This window comes from Scyliorhinus torazame, chromosome 12 (genome assembly GCF_047496885.1).
Source record: "Scyliorhinus torazame isolate Kashiwa2021f chromosome 12, sScyTor2.1, whole genome shotgun sequence".
NCBI lineage: Eukaryota > Metazoa > Chordata > Chondrichthyes > Carcharhiniformes > Scyliorhinidae > Scyliorhinus > Scyliorhinus torazame.
In genome coordinates, this window is record NC_092718.1 from 228,100,446 (window position 1) to 228,118,669 (window position 18,224).

At 58.0% G+C, this 18,224-nt stretch overlaps 1 protein-coding gene across 2 annotated transcripts in view; it reads right to left on the minus strand.

Moving 5' to 3' along the window:
- The window catches only part of zswim7 (zinc finger, SWIM-type containing 7), a 75,713-nt gene extending 58,148 nt beyond the window's left edge, over positions 1 to 17,565 (minus strand). Inside the window, exon 1 of one of the 2 annotated variants that reach the window (XM_072470033.1) lies at positions 17,480 to 17,565. The gene's annotated coding sequence lies outside the window, so the exon portion shown is untranslated. The remainder of the gene's footprint in view (positions 1 to 17,479) is intronic. The other variant, XM_072470034.1, reaches the window with a different exon arrangement.
- Positions 17,566 to 18,224: the final 659 nt, after the last annotated feature.

An 18,224-nucleotide genomic window follows, 5' to 3' on the forward strand; every position in this document is an offset into this window, starting at 1 on the left:
AACCCCACGGCCAAACTGTTATTACCACCGGGATACACTCTCCAAAACCGCGAGGAGAGAAGAAAGGCCAACACTATGCTACCATGGGCAGCATGGTAGCACAGTGGTTAGCACAGTTGATTCACAGCTCCAGGGTCCCAGGTTCGATTCCCGGCTTGGGTCACTGTCTGTGCGGAGTCTGCACGTTCTCCCCGTGTCTGCGTGGGTTTCCTCCTCCCACAACCCCAAGATGTGCAGGTTAAGTGGATTGGCCATGATAAATTGCCCTTCGTGTCCAAAAAGGTTAGGTGGGGTTACGGGGATAGGGTGCTCTTTCCAAGGGCCGGTGCAGACTTGATCGGCCAAATGGTCTCCTTCTGCACTGTAAATTCTATGAACAAAGGGGTGGGAATCGAATGCCCCTCCGCATTTTAAACCCACTCATGAAGAACTGTATCTAACACCATCCACCCTTCGCAATGGTACCACTCAGTTCTGCTAAGATTAAAACATGGATGATTAGAAAAAATGGCGGATAATTGGCACATGCCACATCTACTGTGATCAATAAGAGAATAAGAGTCCCTGAAGCACTCGAGGAGAGAAGACGACATTCAACCAGTGCTCATATATTACATACAAGGTCGACACAGTCAGACTGCTCTCATTAGCTCTGGATACAAAGACTAGGAGACACATATTTGTGCTTTTGGGCAAGAGATGCAGGGAGGACGCGAGGAACTTTTTAACACAGTGAATGGCAATAACCGGGAACTCACTGCACATTGGGGTGGTGGAAGTGATCACTGATTTTGAAAAAGAAACTGGATGCGCTCTTCAGGGAAATGAACTGCCGAGGATACGAAGATGGAGCACAGGATTGGGATCAACTGGAATGCTCTCCAGAGAGCCGGCAGGGCTCTATGGGATGAATGGATTATTTGTGCTCAGCCATGATTAAATGGCCTCAAAATAAGCAAAGACAACCCTGTCCAAGGCTAACTTCAAAATCTGGGTTCGGGAGAAGCAAAGTGTTGTTTGGCTGACCAGGATTTTAGTGCTTTATCCTTAAGAGAGATGTCAGCATCAGGACTCCAGGCATTTGGAGGGTGTTAATTATCGATGAACGCAACCTGCAGCGTTTCCAAACATTGTCAGAAACACTCGCCTGCGACACACTGGAACAGATGTAGCTAAGAACACACGACTCGTGAAAAGACCTTTCTCAGCACCCACATCATAACTAAATAAATATGTCTGTCTGTAACCCAGCAATGATTCTGGTCCTTTCATTCTCAGCACATTCCACAGGTGCCAGACTATAAATGAATCTTAATTCTGCTTTCAGCATCTGTGGGTTCAAATCCAAATGGACACTCCCAGAGCAGCACCGAGGGAGAACAGCACTGTCTGAGGGTCAGTGCTGAGGGAGTGCTGCCCTGTCAGAGGGTCGGTACTGAGGGAGTGCCGCACTGTCAGAAGGTCAGTACTGAGGGAGTGCTGCACTGTCAGAGGGTCAGTACTGAGGGAGTGCTGCACTGTCAGAGGGTCAGTACTGAGGGAGTGCCACACTGTCAGAGGGTCAGTACTGAGGGAGTGCTGCACTGTCAGAGGGTCAGTACTGAGGGAGTGCTGCACTGTCAGAGGGTCGGTACTGAGGGAGTGCCACACTGTCAGAGGGTCAGTACTGAGGGAGTGCTGCACTGTCAGAGGGTCAGTACTGAGGGAGTGTCGCACTGTCAGAGGGTCGGTACTGAGGGAGTGCCGCACTGTCAGAGGGTCAGTACTGAGGGAGTGCTGCACTGTCAGAGGGTCAGTACTGAGGGAGTGCCGCACTGTCAGAGGGTCAGTACTGAGGGAGTGCCGCACAGTCAGAGGGTCAATACTGAGGGAGTGCTGCACTGTCAGAGGGTCAGTACTGAGCGAGTGCTGCACTGTCAGAGGGTCAGTACTGAGGGAGTGCTGCACTGTCAGAGGGTCAGTACTGAGGGAGTGCTGCACTGTCAGAGGGTCAGTACTGAGGAGGCGCCGCACTGTCAGAGGGTCAGTACTGAGGGAGTGCCGCACAGTCAGAGGGACAGTACTGAGGGAGTGCTGCACTGTCAGAGAGTCAGTACTGAGGGAGTGCTGCACTGTCAGAGGGTCAGTACTGAGGGAGTGCTGCACTGTCAGACGGTCAGTACTGAGGGAGTGCTGCACTGTCAGAGGGTCAGTACTGAGGGAGTGCCGGACTGTCAGAGGGTCAGTACTGAGGGAGTGCTGCACTGTCAGAGGGTCAGTACTGAGGGAGTGCTGCACAGTCAGAGGGCAGTACTGAGGGGGCGCTGCACTGTCAGAGGGTCAGTACTGAGGGAGTGCCGCACTGTCAGAAGGTCAGTACTGAGCGAGTGCCGCACTGTCAGAGGGTCAGTACTGAGGGAGTGCTGCACAGTCAGAGGGTCAGTACTGAGGGAGTGCCGCACTGTCAGAGGGTCAGTACTGAGGGAGTGCTGCACAGTCAGAGGGCAGTACTGAGGGAGCGCTGCACTGTCAGAGGGTCAGTACTGAGGGAGTGCCGCACTGTCAGAGGGTCAGTACTGAGCGAGTGCCCCACTGTCAGAGGGTCAGTACTGAGGGAGCGCTGCACTGTCAGAGTGTCAGTACTGAGGGAGTGCCACACTGTCAGAGGGTCAGTACTGAGGGAGTGCCGCACTGTCAGAGGGTCAGTACTGAGGGAGTGCTGCTCTGTCAGAGGGTCAGTACTGAGGGAGCGCCGCTCTGTCAGAGGGTCAGTACTGAGGGAGTGCCGCACTGTCAGAGGGTCAGTACTGAGGGAGTGCCGCACTGTCAGAGGGTCAGTACTGAGGGAGTGCTGCACTGTCAGAGGGTCAGTACTGAGGGAGTGCTGCACTGTCAGAGGGTCAGTACTGAGGGAGTGCCGCACTGTCAGAGGGTCAGTACTGAGGGAGTGCTGCACTGTCAGAGAGTCAGTACTGAGGGAGTGCCGCACTGTCAGAGGGTCAGTACAGAGGGAGTGCCGCACTGTCAGAGGGTCAGTACTGAGGGAGTGCCGCACTGTCAGAGAGTCAGTACTGAGGGAGTGCTGCACTGTCAGAGGGTCAGTACTGAGGGAGTGCCGCACTGTCAGAGGGTCAATACTGAGGGAGTGCCGCACTGTCAGAGGGTCAGTACTGAGGGAGTGCTGCACTGTCAGAGGGTCAGTACTGAGGGAGTGCCGCACTGTCAGAGGGTCAGTACTGAGGGAGTGCCGCACTGTCAGAGGGTCAGTACTGAGGGAGTGCTGCACTGTCAGAGGGTCAGTACTGAGGGAGTGCCGCACTGTCAGAGGGTCAGTACTGAGGGAGTGCCGCACTATCAGAGGGTCAGTACTGAGGGAGTGCTGCACTGTCAGAGGGTCAGTACTGAGGGAGTGCCGCACTGTCAGAGGGTCAGTACTGAGGGAGTGCCGCACTGTCAGAGGGTCAGTACTGAGAGAGTGCCGCACTGTCAGAGGGTCAATACTGAGGGAGTGCCGCACTGTCAGGGGGTCAGTACTGAGGGAGTGCCGCACTGTCAGAGGGTCAGTACTGAGGGAATGCCGCACTGTCAGAGGGTCAGTACTGAGGGAGTGCCGCACTGTCAGAGGGTCAGTACTGAGAGAGTGCCGCACTGTCAGAGGGTCAGTACTGAGGGAGTGCTGTACTGTCAGAGGGTCAGTACTGAGGGAAAGCCGCACTGTCAGAGATTCAGTACTGAAGGAGTGCCGCACTATCAGAGGGTCAGGACTGAGGGAGTGCCGCACTGTCAGAGGGTCAGTACTGAGGGAGTGCCGCACTGTCAGAGGGTCAGTACTGAGGGAGTGCCGCACTGTCAGAGGGTCAGTACTGAGGGAAAGCCGCACTGTCAGAGATTCAGGACTGAAAGAGTGCCGCACTGTCAGAGGGTCAGTACTGAGGGAGTGCTGCACTATCAGAGGGTCAGGACTGAGGGAGTGCTGCACTGTCAGAGGGTCAGTACTGAGTGCCGCACTGTCAGAGGGTCAGTACTGAGGGAGTGCCACACTGTCAGAGGGTCAGTCCTGAGGGCGTGCAGCACAGTCAGAGGGTCAGTACTGAGGGAGTGCTGCACTGTCAGAGGGTCAGTACTGAGGGAGTGCTGCACTGTCAGAGGGTCAGTACTGAGGGAGTGCCGCCCTGTCAGAGGGTCAGTACTGAGGGAGTGCTGCACTGTCAGAGGGTCAGTACTGAGGGAGTGCTGCACTGTCAGAGGGTCAGTACTGAGGGAGTGCTGCACTATCAGAGGGTCAGGACTGAGGGAGTGCTGCACTGTCAGAGGGTCAGTACTGAGGGAGTGCCGCACTGTCAGAGGGTCAGTACTGAGAGAGTGCCGCACTGTCAGAGGGTCAGTACTGAGGGAATGCCGCACTGTCAGAGGGTCAGTACTGAGGGAATGCCGCACTGTCAGAGGGTCAGTACTGAGGGAGTGCCACACTGTCAGAGGGTCAGTACTGAGCGAGTGCTGCACTGTCAGAGGGTCAGTACTGAGGGAGTGCCGCACTGTCAGAGGGTCAGTACTGAGGGAGTGCCGCACTGTCAGAGGGTCAGTACTGAGGGAGTGCTGCACTGTCAGAGGGTCAGTACTGAGGGAGTGCTGCACTGTCAGTGGGTCAGTACTGAGGGAGTGTCGCACTGTCAGAGGGTCAGTACTGAGGGAGTGCTGCACTGTCAGAGGGTCAGTACTGAGGGAGTGCGGCACTGTCAGAGGGTCAGTACTGAGGGAGTGCGGCACTGTCAGAGGGTCAGTACTGAGGGAGCGCTGCACTGTCAGAGGGTCAGTACTGAGGGAGTGCCGCACTGTCAGAGGGTCAGTACTGAGGGAATGCCGCACTGTCAGAGGGTCAGTACTGAGGGAGTGCCGCACTGTCAGAGGGTCAGTACTGAGGGAAAGCCGCACTGTCAGAGATTCAGTACTGAAGGAGTGCCGCACTATCAGAGGGTCAGGACTGAGGGAGTGCCGCACTGTCAGAGGGTCAGTACTGAGGGAGTGCCGCACTGTCAGAGGGTCAGTACTGAGGGAGTGCCGCACTGTCAGAGGGTCAGTACTGAGGGAAAGCCGCACTGTCAGAGATTCAGTACTGAGGGAGTGCCGCACTGTCAGAGGCTCAGTACTGAGGGAGTGCTGCACTGTCAGAGGCTCAGTACTGAGGGAGTGCTGCACTGTTAGACGGTCAGTACTGAGGGAGTGCCGCACTGTCAGAGGGTCAGTACTGAGGGAGTGCTGCACTGTTAGAGGGTCAGTACTGAGGGAGTGCTGGCCTGTCAGAGGGTCAGTACTGAGGGAGTGCTGGCCTGTCAGAGGGTCAGTACTGAGGGAGTGCTGCACTGTCAGAGGGTCAGTACTGAGGGAGTGCTGCCCTGTCAGAGGGTCAGTACTGAGGGAGTGGTGCACTGTCAGAAGGTCAGTACTGAAAGAGTGCGGCACTGTCAGAGGGTCAGTACTGAGGGAGTGCCGCACTGTCAGAGGGTCAGTACTGAGGGAGTGCCGCACTGTCAGAGGGTCAGTACTGAGGGAGTGTTGCACTGTCAGAGGGTCAGTACTGAGGGAGTGCCGCACTGTCAGAGGGTCAGTACTGAGGGAGTGCCGCACTGTCAGAGGGTCAGTACTGAGGGAGTGCCGCACTGTCAGAGGGTCAGTACTGAGGGAGTGCCGCACTGTCAGAGGGTCAGGACTGAGGGAGTGCTGCACTGTCAGAGGGACAGTGCTGAGGGAGTGCTGCACTGTCAGAGGGTCAGTACTGAGCGAGTGCTGCACTGTCAGAGGGTCAGTACTGAGGGAGTGCCGCACTGTCAGAGGGTCAGTACTGAGGGAGTGCCGCACTGTCAGAGGGTCAGGACTGAGGGAGTGCTGCACTGTCAGAGGGTCAGTGCTGAGGGAGTGCTGCACTGTCAGAGGGTCAGTACTGAGGGAGTGCTGCACTGTCAGAGGGTCAGTGCTGAGGGAGTGCTGCACTGTCAGAGGGTCAGTGCTGAGGGAGTGCTGCACTGTCAGAGGGTCAGTACTGAGGGAGTGCCGCACTGTCAGAGGGTCAGTACTGAGGGAGTGCGGCACTGTCAGAGGGTCAGTACTGAGGGAGTGCTGCACTGTCAGTGGGTCAGTACTGAGGGAGTGCTGCACTGTCAGAGGGTCAGTATTGAGGGAGTGCCGCACTGTCAGAGAGTCAGTACTGAGGGAGTGCTGCACTGTCAGAGGGTCAGTATTGAGGGAGTGCCGCACTGTCAGAGGGTCAGTACTGAGGGAGTGCCGCACTGTCAGAGGGTCAGTACTGAGGGACTGCCGCACTGTCAGAGGGTCAGTACTGAGGGAGTACCGCACTGTCAGAGGGTCAGTACTGAGGGAGTGCCGCACTGTCAGAGAGTCAGTACTGAGGGAGTGCCGCACTGTCAGAGAGTCAGTACTGAGGGAGTGCTGCACTGTCAGAGGGTCAGTACTCAGGGAGTGCCGCACTGTCAGAGAGTCAGTACTGAGAGAGTGCCGCAATGTCAGAGGGTCAGTACTGAGGGACTGCCGCACTGTCAGAGGGTCAGTACTGAGGGAGTGCCGCACTGTCAGAGGGTCAGTACTGAGGGAGTGCCGCACTGTCACAGCGTCAGTACTGAGGGAGAGCTGCACTGTCAGAGGGTCAGTACTGAGGGAGTGCCGCACTGTCAGAGGGTCAGTACTGAGGGAGTGCCGCACTGTCAGAGGGTCAGTACTGAGGGAGTGCTGCACTGTCAGAGGGTCAGTACTGAGGGAGTGCTGCACTGTCAGAGGGTCAGTTCTGAGGGAGTGCTGCACTGTCAGAGGGTCAGTTCTGAGGGAGTGCTGCACTGTCAGAGGGTCAGTACTCAGTAAGTGCTGCACTGTCAGAGGGTCAGTACTGAGGGAGTGCCGCACTGTCAGAGGGTCAGTACTGAGGGAGTGCCGCACTATCAGAGGGTCAGTACTGAGGGAGTGCCGCACTGTCAGAGGGTCAGTACTGAGGGAGTGCTGCACTGTCAGAGGGTCAGTACTGAGGGAGTGCTGCACTGTCAGAGGGTCAGTACTGAGGGAGTGCCGCACTGTCACAGCGTCAGTACTGAGGGAGAGCTGCACTGTCAGAGGGTCAGTACTGAGGGAGTGCCGCACTGTCAGAGGGTCAGTACTGAGGGAGTGCTGCACTGTCAGAGGGTCAGTACTGAGGGAGTGCTGCACTGTCAGAGGGTCAGTACTGAGGGAGTGCTGCACTGTCAGAGGGTCAGTACTGAGGGAGTGCTGCACTGTCAGAGGGTCAGTACTGTGGGAGTGCTGCACTGTCAGAGGGTCAGTACTGAGGGAGTGCTGCACTGTCAGAGGGTCAGTACTGAGGGAGTGCCGCACTGTCAGAGGGTCAGTACTGAGGGAGTGCTGCACTGTCAGAGGGTCAGTACTGAGGGAGTGCCGCACTGTCAGAGGGTCAGTACTGAGGGAGTGCCGCACTGTCAGAGGGTCAGTACTGAGGGAGTGCCGCACTGTCAGAGGGTCAGTACTGAGGGAGTGCTGCACTGTCAGAGGGTCAATACTGAGGGAGTGCTGCACTTTCAGAGGGTCAGTACTGAGGGAGTGCTGCACTGTCAGAGGGTCAGTACTCAGTAAGTGCTGCACTGTCAGAGGGTCAATACTGAGGGAGTGCTGCACTTTCAGAGGGTCAGTACTGAGAGAGTGCTGCACTGTCAGAGGGTCAGTACTGAGGGAGTGCCGCACTGTCAGAGGGTCAGTACTGAGGGAGTGCTGCACTGTCAGAGGGTCAGTACTGAGGGAGTGCTGCACTGTCAGAGGGTCAGTACTGAGGGAGTGCTGCACTTTCAGAGGGTCAGTACTGAGAGAGTGCTGCACTGTCAGAGGGTCAGTACTGAGTGAGTGCCGCGCTGTCAGAGGGTCAGTACTGAGTGAGTGCCGCGCTGTCAGAGGGTCAGTACTGAGGGAGTGCCGCACTGTCAGAGGGTCAGTACTGAGGGAGTGCTGCACTGTCAGAGGGTCAGTACTGAGGGAGTGCTGCTCTGTCAGAGGGTCAGTACTGAGGGAGTGCTGCACTGTCAGAGGGTCAGTACTGAGGGAGTGCCACACTGTCAGAGGGTCAGTACTGAGGGAGTGCCGCACTGTCAGAGGGTCAGTACTGAGTGAGTGCCGCGCTGTCAGAGGGTCAGTACTGAGTGAGTGCCGCGCTGTCAGAGGGTCAGTACTGAGGGAGTGCCGCACTGTCAGAGGGTCAGTACTGAGGGAGTGCCGCACTGTCAGAGGGTCAGTACTGAGGGAGTGCCACACTGTCAGAGGGTCAGTACTGAGGGAGTGCTGCACTGTCAGAGGGTCAGTACTGAGGGAGTGCTGCACAGTCAGAGGGTCAGTACTGAGGGAGTGCCGCACTGTCAGAGGGTCAGTACTGAGGGAGTGCCGCACTGTCAGAGGGTCAGTACTGAGGGAGTGCTGCTCTGTCAGAGGGTCAGTACTGAGGGAGTGCTGCACTGTCAGAGGGTCAGTACTGAGGGAGTGCCGCACTGTCAGACGGTCAGTACTGAGTGAGTGCCGCGCTGTCAGAGGGTCAGTACTGAGTGAGTGCTGCACTGTCAGAGGGTCAGTACTGAGGGAGTGCCGCACTGTCAGAGGGTCAGTACTGAGGGAGTGCTGCACTGTCAGAGGGTCAGTACTGAGGGAGTGCTGCACTGTCAGAGGGTCAGTACTGAGGGAGTGCCGCACTGTCAGAGGGTCAGTACTCAGGGAGTGCCGCACTGTCAGAGAGTCAGTACTGAGAGAGTGCCGCAATGTCAGAGGGTCAGTACTGAGGGACTGCCGCACTGTCAGAGGGTCAGTACTGAGGGAGTGCCGCACTGTCAGAGGGTCAGTACTGAGGGAGTGCCGCACTGTCACAGCGTCAGTACTGAGGGAGAGCTGCACTGTCAGAGGGTCAGTACTGAGGGAGTGCCGCACTGTCAGAGGGTCAGTACTGAGGGAGTGCCGCACTGTCAGAGGGTCAGTACTGAGGGAGTGCTGCACTGTCAGAGGGTCAGTACTGAGGGAGTGCTGCACTGTCAGAGGGTCAGTTCTGAGGGAGTGCTGCACTGTCAGAGGGTCAGTTCTGAGGGAGTGCTGCACTGTCAGAGGGTCAGTACTCAGTAAGTGCTGCACTGTCAGAGGGTCAGTACTGAGGGAGTGCCGCACTGTCAGAGGGTCAGTACTGAGGGAGTGCCGCACTGTCAGAGGGTCAGTACTGAGGGAGTGCCGCACTGTCAGAGGGTCAGTACTGAGGGAGTGCTGCACTGTCAGAGGGTCAGTACTGAGGGAGTGCTGCACTGTCAGAGGGTCAGTACTGAGGGAGTGCCGCACTGTCACAGCGTCAGTACTGAGGGAGAGCTGCACTGTCAGAGGGTCAGTACTGAGGGAGTGCCGCACTGTCAGAGGGTCAGTACTGAGGGAGTGCTGCACTGTCAGAGGGTCAGTACTGAGGGAGTGCTGCACTGTCAGAGGGTCAGTACTGAGGGAGTGCTGCACTGTCAGAGGGTCAGTACTGAGGGAGTGCTGCACTGTCAGAGGGTCAGTACTGTGGGAGTGCTGCACTGTCAGAGGGTCAGTACTGAGGGAGTGCTGCACTGTCAGAGGGTCAGTACTGAGGGAGTGCCGCACTGTCAGAGGGTCAGTACTGAGGGAGTGCTGCACTGTCAGAGGGTCAGTACTGAGGGAGTGCCGCACTGTCAGAGGGTCAGTACTGAGGGAGTGCCGCACTGTCAGAGGGTCAGTACTGAGGGAGTGCCGCACTGTCAGAGGGTCAGTACTGAGGGAGTGCTGCACTGTCAGAGGGTCAATACTGAGGGAGTGCTGCACTTTCAGAGGGTCAGTACTGAGGGAGTGCTGCACTGTCAGAGGGTCAGTACTCAGTAAGTGCTGCACTGTCAGAGGGTCAATACTGAGGGAGTGCTGCACTTTCAGAGGGTCAGTACTGAGAGAGTGCTGCACTGTCAGAGGGTCAGTACTGAGGGAGTGCCGCACTGTCAGAGGGTCAGTACTGAGGGAGTGCTGCACTGTCAGAGGGTCAGTACTGAGGGAGTGCTGCACTGTCAGAGGGTCAGTACTGAGGGAGTGCTGCACTTTCAGAGGGTCAGTACTGAGAGAGTGCTGCACTGTCAGAGGGTCAGTACTGAGTGAGTGCCGCGCTGTCAGAGGGTCAGTACTGAGTGAGTGCCGCGCTGTCAGAGGGTCAGTACTGAGGGAGTGCCGCACTGTCAGAGGGTCAGTACTGAGGGAGTGCTGCACTGTCAGAGGGTCAGTACTGAGGGAGTGCTGCTCTGTCAGAGGGTCAGTACTGAGGGAGTGCTGCACTGTCAGAGGCTCAGTACTGAGGGAGTGCCACACTGTCAGAGGGTCAGTACTGAGGGAGTGCCGCACTGTCAGAGGGTCAGTACTGAGTGAGTGCCGCGCTGTCAGAGGGTCAGTACTGAGTGAGTGCCGCGCTGTCAGAGGGTCAGTACTGAGGGAGTGCCGCACTGTCAGAGGGTCAGTACTGAGGGAGTGCAGCTCTGTCAGAGGGTCAGTACTGAGGGAGTGCCACACTGTCAGAGGGTCAGTACTGAGGGAGTGCTGCACTGTCAGAGGGTCAGTACTGAGGGAGTGCTGCACAGTCAGAGGGTCAGTACTGAGGGAGTGCCGCACTGTCAGAGGGTCAGTACTGAGGGAGTGCCGCACTGTCAGAGGGTCAGTACTGAGGGAGTGCTGCTCTGTCAGAGGGTCAGTACTGAGGGAGTGCTGCACTGTCAGAGGGTCAGTACTGAGGGAGTGCCGCACTGTCAGAGGGTCAGTACTGAGTGAGTGCCGCGCTGTCAGAGGGTCAGTACTGAGTGAGTGCTGCACTGTCAGAGGGTCAGTACTGAGGGAGTGCCGCACTGTCAGAGTGTCAGTACTGAGGGAGTGCTGCACTGTCAGAGGGTCAGTACTGAGGGAGTGCTGCACTGTCAGAGGGTCAGTACTGAGGGAGTGCCGCACTGTCAGAGGGTCAGTACTGAGGGAGTGCTGCACTGTCAGAGGGTCAGTACTGAGGGAGTGCTGCACTGTCAGAGGGTCAGTACTGAGGGATGCTGCATTGTCAGAGGGTCAGTACTGAGGGAGTGCTGCATTGTCAGAGGGTCAGTACTGAGGGAGTGCTGCACTGTCAGAGGGTCAGTACTGAGGGAGTGCTGCACTGAGGGTCAGTTCTGAGGGAGTGCTGCACTGTCAGAGGGTCAGTACTGAGGGAGTGCTGCCCTGTCAGAGGGTCAGCACTGAGGGAGCGCCGCACTGTCAGAGGGTCAGTACTGAGGGAGAGCCACACTGTCAGAGGGTCAGTACTGAGGGAGTGCTGCATTGTCAGAGGGTCAGTACTGAGGGAGTGCCACACTGTCAGAGGGTCAGTACTGAGGGAGCGCCGCACTGTCAGAGGGTCAGTACTGAGGGAGTGCCACACTGTCAGAGGGTCAGTACTGAGTGAGTGCTGCATTGTCAGAGGGTCAGTACTGAGGGAGTGCCACACTGTCAGAGGGTCAGTACTGAGGGAGCGCCGCACTGTCAGAGGGTCAGTACTGAGGGAGTGCTGCACTGTCAGAGGGTCAGTACTGAGGGAGTGCTGCACTGTCAGAGGGTCAGTACTGAGGGAGTGCCGCACTGTCAGAGGGTCAGTAGTGAGGGAGTGCCGCACTGTCAGAGGGTCAGTACTGAGGGAGTGCTGCACTGTCAGAGGGTCAGTACTGAGGGAGTGCTGCACTATCAGAGGGTCAGTACTGAGGGAGTGCCGCACTGTCAGAGGGTCAGTACTGAGGGAGTGCTGCACTGTCAGAGGGTCAGTACTGAGGGAGTGCCGCACTGTCAGAGGGTCAGTACTGAGCGAGTGCCGCACTGTCAGAGGGTCAGTACTGAGGGAGCTCCGCACTGTCAGAGGGTCAGTACTGAGGGAGTGCTGCACTGTCAGAGGGTCAGTACTGAGGGAGCGCCACACTGTCAGAGGGTCAGTACTGAGGGAGTGCAGCACTGTCAGAGGGTCAGTACTGAGGGAGTGCTGCCCTGTCAGAGGGTCAGTACTGAGGGAGTGCCGCACTGTCAGAGGGTCAGTACTGAGGGAGTGCCGCACTGTCAGAGGGTCAGTACTGAGGGAGTGCTGCACTATCAGAGGGTCAGTACTGAGGGAGTGCCGCACTGTCAGAGGGTCAGTACTGAGGGAGTGCCGCACTGTCAGAGGGTCAGTACTGAGGGAGAGCCGCACTGTCAGAGGGTCAGTACTGAGGGAGTGCTGCACTGTCAGAGGGTCAGTACTGAGGGAGTGCCGCACTGTCAGAGGGTCAGTACTGAGGGAGCGCCGCACTGTCAGAGGGTCAGTACTGAGGGAGTGCTGCACTGTCATAGGGTCAGTACTGAGGGAGTGCTGCACTGTCAGAGGGTCAGTACTGAGAGAGTGCTGCACTGTCAGAGGGTCAGTACTGAGGGAGTGCTGCACTGTCAGAGGGTCAGTACTGAGGGAGTGCCGCACTGTTAGACGGTCAGTACTGAGGGAGTGCCGCACTGTCAGAGGGTCAGTACTGAGGGAGTGCCGCACTGTCAGAGGGTCAGTACTGAGGGAGTGCCGCACTGTCAGAGGGTCAGTACTGAGGGAGTGCTGCACTGTCAGAGGGTCAGTACTGAGGGAGTGCTGCACTGTCAGAGTGTCAGTACTGAGGGAGCGCCGCACTGTCAGAGGGTCAGTACTGAGGGAGTGCTGCACTGTCAGAGGGTCAGTACTGAGGGAGTGCTGCCCTGTCAGAGGGTCAGTACTGAGGGAGTGCCGCACTGTCAGAGGGTCAGCACTGAGGGAGCGCCGCACTGTCAGAGGGTCAGTACTGAGGGAGAGCCACACTGTCAGAGGGTCAGTACTGAGGGAGTGCTGCATTGTCAGAGGGTCAGTACTGAGGGAGTGCCACACTGTCAGAGGGTCAGTACTGAGGGAGCGCCGCACTGTCAGAGGGTCAGTACTGAGGGAGTGCCACACTGTCAGAGGGTCAGTACTGAGGGAGTGCTGCATTGTCAGAGGGTCAGTACTGAGGGAGTGCCACACTGTCAGAGGGTCAGTACTGAGGGAGCGCCGCACTGTCAGAGGGTCAGTACTGAGGGAGTGCTGCACTGTCAGAGGGTCAGTACTGAGGGAGTGCTGCACTGTCAGAGGGTCAGTACTGAGGGAGTGCCGCACTGTCAGAGGGTCAGTAGTGAGGGAGTGCCGCACTGTCAGAGGGTCAGTACTGAGGGAGTGCTGCACTGTCAGAGGGTCAGTACTGAGGGAGTGCTGCACTATCAGAGGGTCAGTACTGAGGGAGTGCCGCACTGTCAGAGGGTCAGTACTGAGGGAGTGCTGCACTGTCAGAGGGTCAGTACTGAGGGAGTGCCGCACTGTCAGAGGGTCAGTACTGAGCGAGTGCCGCACTGTCAGAGGGTCAGTACTGAGGGAGCTCCGCACTGTCAGAGGGTCAGTACTGAGGGAGTGCTGCACTGTCAGAGGGTCAGTACTGAGGGAGCGCCACACTGTCAGAGGGTCAGTACTGAGGGAGTGCAGCACTGTCAGAGGGTCAGTACTGAGGGAGTGCTGCCCTGTCAGAGGGTCAGTACTGAGGGAGTGCCGCACTGTCAGAGGGTCAGTACTGAGGGAGTGCCGCACTGTCAGAGGGTCAGTACTGAGGGAGTGCTGCACTATCAGAGGGTCAGTACTGAGGGAGTGCCGCACTGTCAGAGGGTCAGTACTGAGGGAGTGCCGCACTGTCAGAGGGTCAGTACTGAGGGAGAGCCGCACTGTCAGAGGGTCAGTACTGAGGGAGTGCTGCACTGTCAGAGGGTCAGTACTGAGGGAGTGCTGCACTATCAGAGGGTCAGTACTGAGGGAGTGCCGCACTGTCAGAGGGTCAGTACTGAGGGAGTGCTGCACTGTCAGAGGGTCAGTACTGAGGGAGTGCCGCACTGTCAGAGGGTCAGTACTGAGCGAGTGCCGCACTGTCAGAGGGTCAGTACTGAGGGAGCTCCGCACTGTCAGAGGGTCAGTACTGAGGGAGTGCTGCACTGTCAGAGGGTCAGTACTGAGGGAGCGCCACACTGTCAGAGGGTCAGTACTGAGGGAGTGCTGCCCTGTCAGAGGGTCAGTACTGAGGGAGTGCTGCCCTGTCAGAGGGTCAGTACTGAGGGAGTGCCGCACTGTCAGAGGGTCAGTACTGAGGGAGTGCCGCACTGTCAGAGGGTCAGTACTGAGGGAGTGCTGCACTATCAGAGGGTCAGTACTGAGGGAGTGCCGCACTGTCAGAGGGTCAGTACTGAGGGAGTGCCGCACTGTCAGAGGGTCAGTACTGAGGGAGAGCCGCACTGTCAGAGGGTCAGTACTGAGGGAGTGCTGCACTGTCAGAGGGTCAGTACTGAGGGAGTGCCGCACTGTCAGAGGGTCAGTACTGAGGGAGCGCCGCACTGTCAGAGGGTCAGTACTGAGGGAGTGCTGCACTGTCATAGGGTCAGTACTGAGGGAGTGCTGCACTGTCAGAGGGTCAGTACTGAGAGAGTGCTGCACTGTCAGAGGGTCAGTACTGAGGGAGTGCTGCACTGTCAGAGGGTCAGTACTGAGGGAGTGCCGCACTGTTAGACGGTCAGTACTGAGGGAGTGCCGCACTGTCAGAGGGTCAGTACTGAGGGAGTGCCGCACTGTCAGAGGGTCAGTACTGAGGGAGTGCCGCACTGTCAGAGGGTCAGTACTGAGGGAGTGCTGCACTGTCAGAGGGTCAGTACTGAGGGAGTGCTGCACTGTCAGAGTGTCAGTACTGAGGGAGCGCCGCACTGTCAGAGGGTCAGTACTGAGGGAGTGCTGCACTGTCAGAGGGTCAGTACTGAGGGAGTGCTGCCCTGTCAGAGGGTCAGTACTGAGGGAGTGCCGCACTGTCAGAGGGTCAGTACTGAGGGAGTGCCGCACTGTCAGAGGGTCAGTACTGAGGGAGTGCTGCACTATCAGAGGGTCAGTACTGAGGGAGTGCCGCACTGTCAGAGGGTCAGTACTGAGGGAGTGCCGCACTGGCAGAGGGTCAGTACTGAGGGAGAGCCGCACTGTCAGAGGGTCTGTACTGAGGGAGTGCTGCACTGTCAGAGGGTTAGTACTGAGGGTGTGCGGCACTGTCAGAAGGTCAGTACTGAGGGAGTGTCGCACTGTCAGAGGGTCAGTACTGAGGGAGTGCCGCACTGTCAGAGGGTCAGTACTGAGGGAGTGCCACACTGTCAGAGGGTCAGGACTGAGGGAGTGCCGCTCTGTCAGAGGGTCAGTACTGAGGGAGTGCCGCACTGTCAGAGGGTCAGTACTGAGGGAGTGCCGCACTGTCAGAGGGTCAGTACTGAGGGAGTGCTGCACTGTCTGGGGGTCAGTACTGAGGGAGTGCCGCCCTGTCAGAGGGTCAGTACTGAGGGAGTGCTGCACTGTCAGAGGGTCAGTACTGAGGGAGTGCCGCACTGTCAGAGGGTCAGTACTGAGAGAGTGCTGCACTGTCAGAGGGTCAGTACTGAGGGAGTGCTGCACTGTCTGGGGGTCAGTACTGAGGGAGTGCCGCACTGTCAGAGGGTCAGTACTGAGGGAGTGCTGCACTGTCAGAGGGTCAGTACTGAGGGAGTGCTGCACTGTCAGAGGGTCAGTGCTGAGGGAGTGCTGCACTGTCAGAGGGTCAGTACCGAGGGAGTGCGGCACTGTCAGAGGGTCAGTACTGAGGGAGTGCCGCACTGTCAGAGGGTCAGTACCGAGGGAGTGCCGCACTGTCAGAGGGTCAGTACTGAGGGAGTGCTGCACTGTCAGAGGGTCAGTACTGAGGGAGTGCCGCACTGTCAGAGGGTCAGTACTGAGGGAGTGCTGCACTGTCAGAGGGTCAGTACTGAGGGAGTGCCGCACTGTCAGAGGGTCAGTACTGAGGGAGCGCTGCACTGTCAGAGGGTCAGTACTGAGGGAGCGCTGCACTGTCAGAGGGTCGGCACTGAGGGAGTGCCGCACTGTCAGAGGGTCAGTACTGAGGGAGTGCCACACTGTCAGAGGGTCAGTACTGAGGGAGTGCCGCACTGTCAGAGGGTCAGTACTGAGGGAGCGCTGCACTGTCAGAGGGTCAGTACTGAGGGGGTGCCGCACTGTCAGAGGGTCAGTACTGAGGGAGCGCTGCACTGTCAGAGGGTCGGCACTGAGGGAGTGCTGCACTGTCAGAGGGTCAGTACTGAGGGAGCGCTGCACTGTCAGAGGGTCGGCACTGAGGGAGTGCCGCACTGTCAGAGGGTCAGTACTGAGGGGGTGCCGCACTGTCAGAGGGTCAGTACTGAGGGAGCGCTGCACTGTCAGAGGGTCAGTACTGAGGGAGTGCTGCACTGTCAGAGGGTCAGTACTGAGGGAGTGCCGCACTGTCAGAGGGTCAGTACTGAGGGAGTGCTGCACTGTCAGAGGGTCAGTACAGAGGGAGTGCCGCACTGTCAGAGGGTCAGTGCTGAGGGAGTGCCGCACTGTCAGAGGGTCAGAACTGAGGCAGTGCCGCACTGTCAGAGGGTCAGTACTGAGGGAGTGCCGCACTGTCAGAGGGTCAGTACTGAGGGAGTGCCGCACTGTCAGAGGGTCAGTACTGAGGGAGTGCCGCACTGTCAGAGGGGTCAGTACTGAGGGAAAGCCGCACTGTCAGAGGGTCAGTACTGAGGGAGTGCCGCACTGTCAGAGGGCCAGTACTGAGGGAAAGCCGCACTGTCAGAGGGTCAGTACTGAGGGAGTGCCGCACTGTCAGAGGGTCAGTACTGAGGGAGTGCCGCACTGTCAGAGGGTCAGTACTGAGGGAAAGCCGCACTGTCAGAGGGTCAGAACTGAGGGACTGCCGCACTGTCAGAGGGTCAGTACTGAGAGAGCGCCGCACTGTCAGAGGGTCAGTACTGAGGGAGTGCTGCACTGTCAGAGGGTCAGTACTGAGGGAGTGCTGCACTGTCACAGAGTGTCAGTACTGAGGGAGTGCCGCACTGTCAGAGGGTCAGTACTGAGAGAGCGCCGCACTGTCAGAGGGTCAGAACTGAGGGACTGCCGCACTGTCAGAGGGTCAGTACTGAGAGAGCGCCGCACTGTCAGAGGGTCAGTACTGAGGGAGCGCCGCACTGTCAGAGGGTCAGTACTGAGGGAGTGCTGCACTGTCACAGAGTGTCAGTACTGAGGGAGTGCTGCACTGTCAGAGGGTCAGTACTGAGGGAGTGCCGCACTGTCAGTGGGTCAGTACTGAGGGAGTGCTGCACTGTCAGAGGGTCAGTACTGAGGGAGTGCCGCACTGTCAGAGGGTCAGTACTGAGGGAGTGCCGCACTGTCAGAGGGTCAGTACTGAGAGAGTGCTACACTGTCAGAGGGTCAGTACTGAGGGGTTGCTGCACTGTCAGAGGGTCAGTACTGAGGGAGTGCTGCACTGTCAGAGGGTCAGTACCGAGGGAGCGCCGCACTGACAGAGGGTCTGGGTGATGAGCTTACCCTGCCGCTGCTGCTCTCAGCCCGGTCCCGGTGCCGCCCCTAATCTAGTCAGGCTTCAGCCCGGGACAGGCCGCTCCTGCGGCATTCTGGGACTTGTAGTCCCGGAAACTCCCAGCGGCCCCAGCGGCCCTGACCCCGTTCCCAGGGGTCTCTCTCTCTCTGGGTCTCTCTCTCTCTCTCTCTGGGTCTCTCTCTCTCTCTCTGGTCTCTCTCTCTGGGTCTCTCTCTCTCTCTCTGGGTCTCTCTCTCTCTGGTCTCTCTCTCTCCTGGGTCTCTCTCTCTCTCTCTCTCTCTCTGGGTCTCTCTCTCTCTCTGGTCTCTCTCTCTCTGGGTCTCTCTCTCTCTGGGTCTCTCTCTGGGTCTCTCTCTCTCTGGGTCTCTCTCTCTCTGGTCTCTCTCTCTCTCTGGGTCTCTCTCTCTCTGGGTCTCTCTCTCTGGTCTGTCTCTCTCTCTGGGTCTCTCTCTCTCTCTGGGTCTCTCTCTGGGTCTCTCTCTCTCTGGTCTCTCTCTCTCTGGGTCTCTCTCTCTCTGGTCTCTCTCTCTCTCTGGGTCTCTCTCTCTCTCTCTGGGTCTCTCTCTCTCTGGGTCTCTCTCTCTCTGGGTCTCTCTCTCTCTGGGTCTCTCTCTCTCTCTGGGTCTCTCTCTCTCTGGGTCTCTCTCTCTCTGGGTCTCTCTCTCTCTGGGTCTCTCTCTCTCTCTCTGGGTCTCTCTCTCTCTCTCTGGGTCTCTCTCTCTCCTGGGCTGG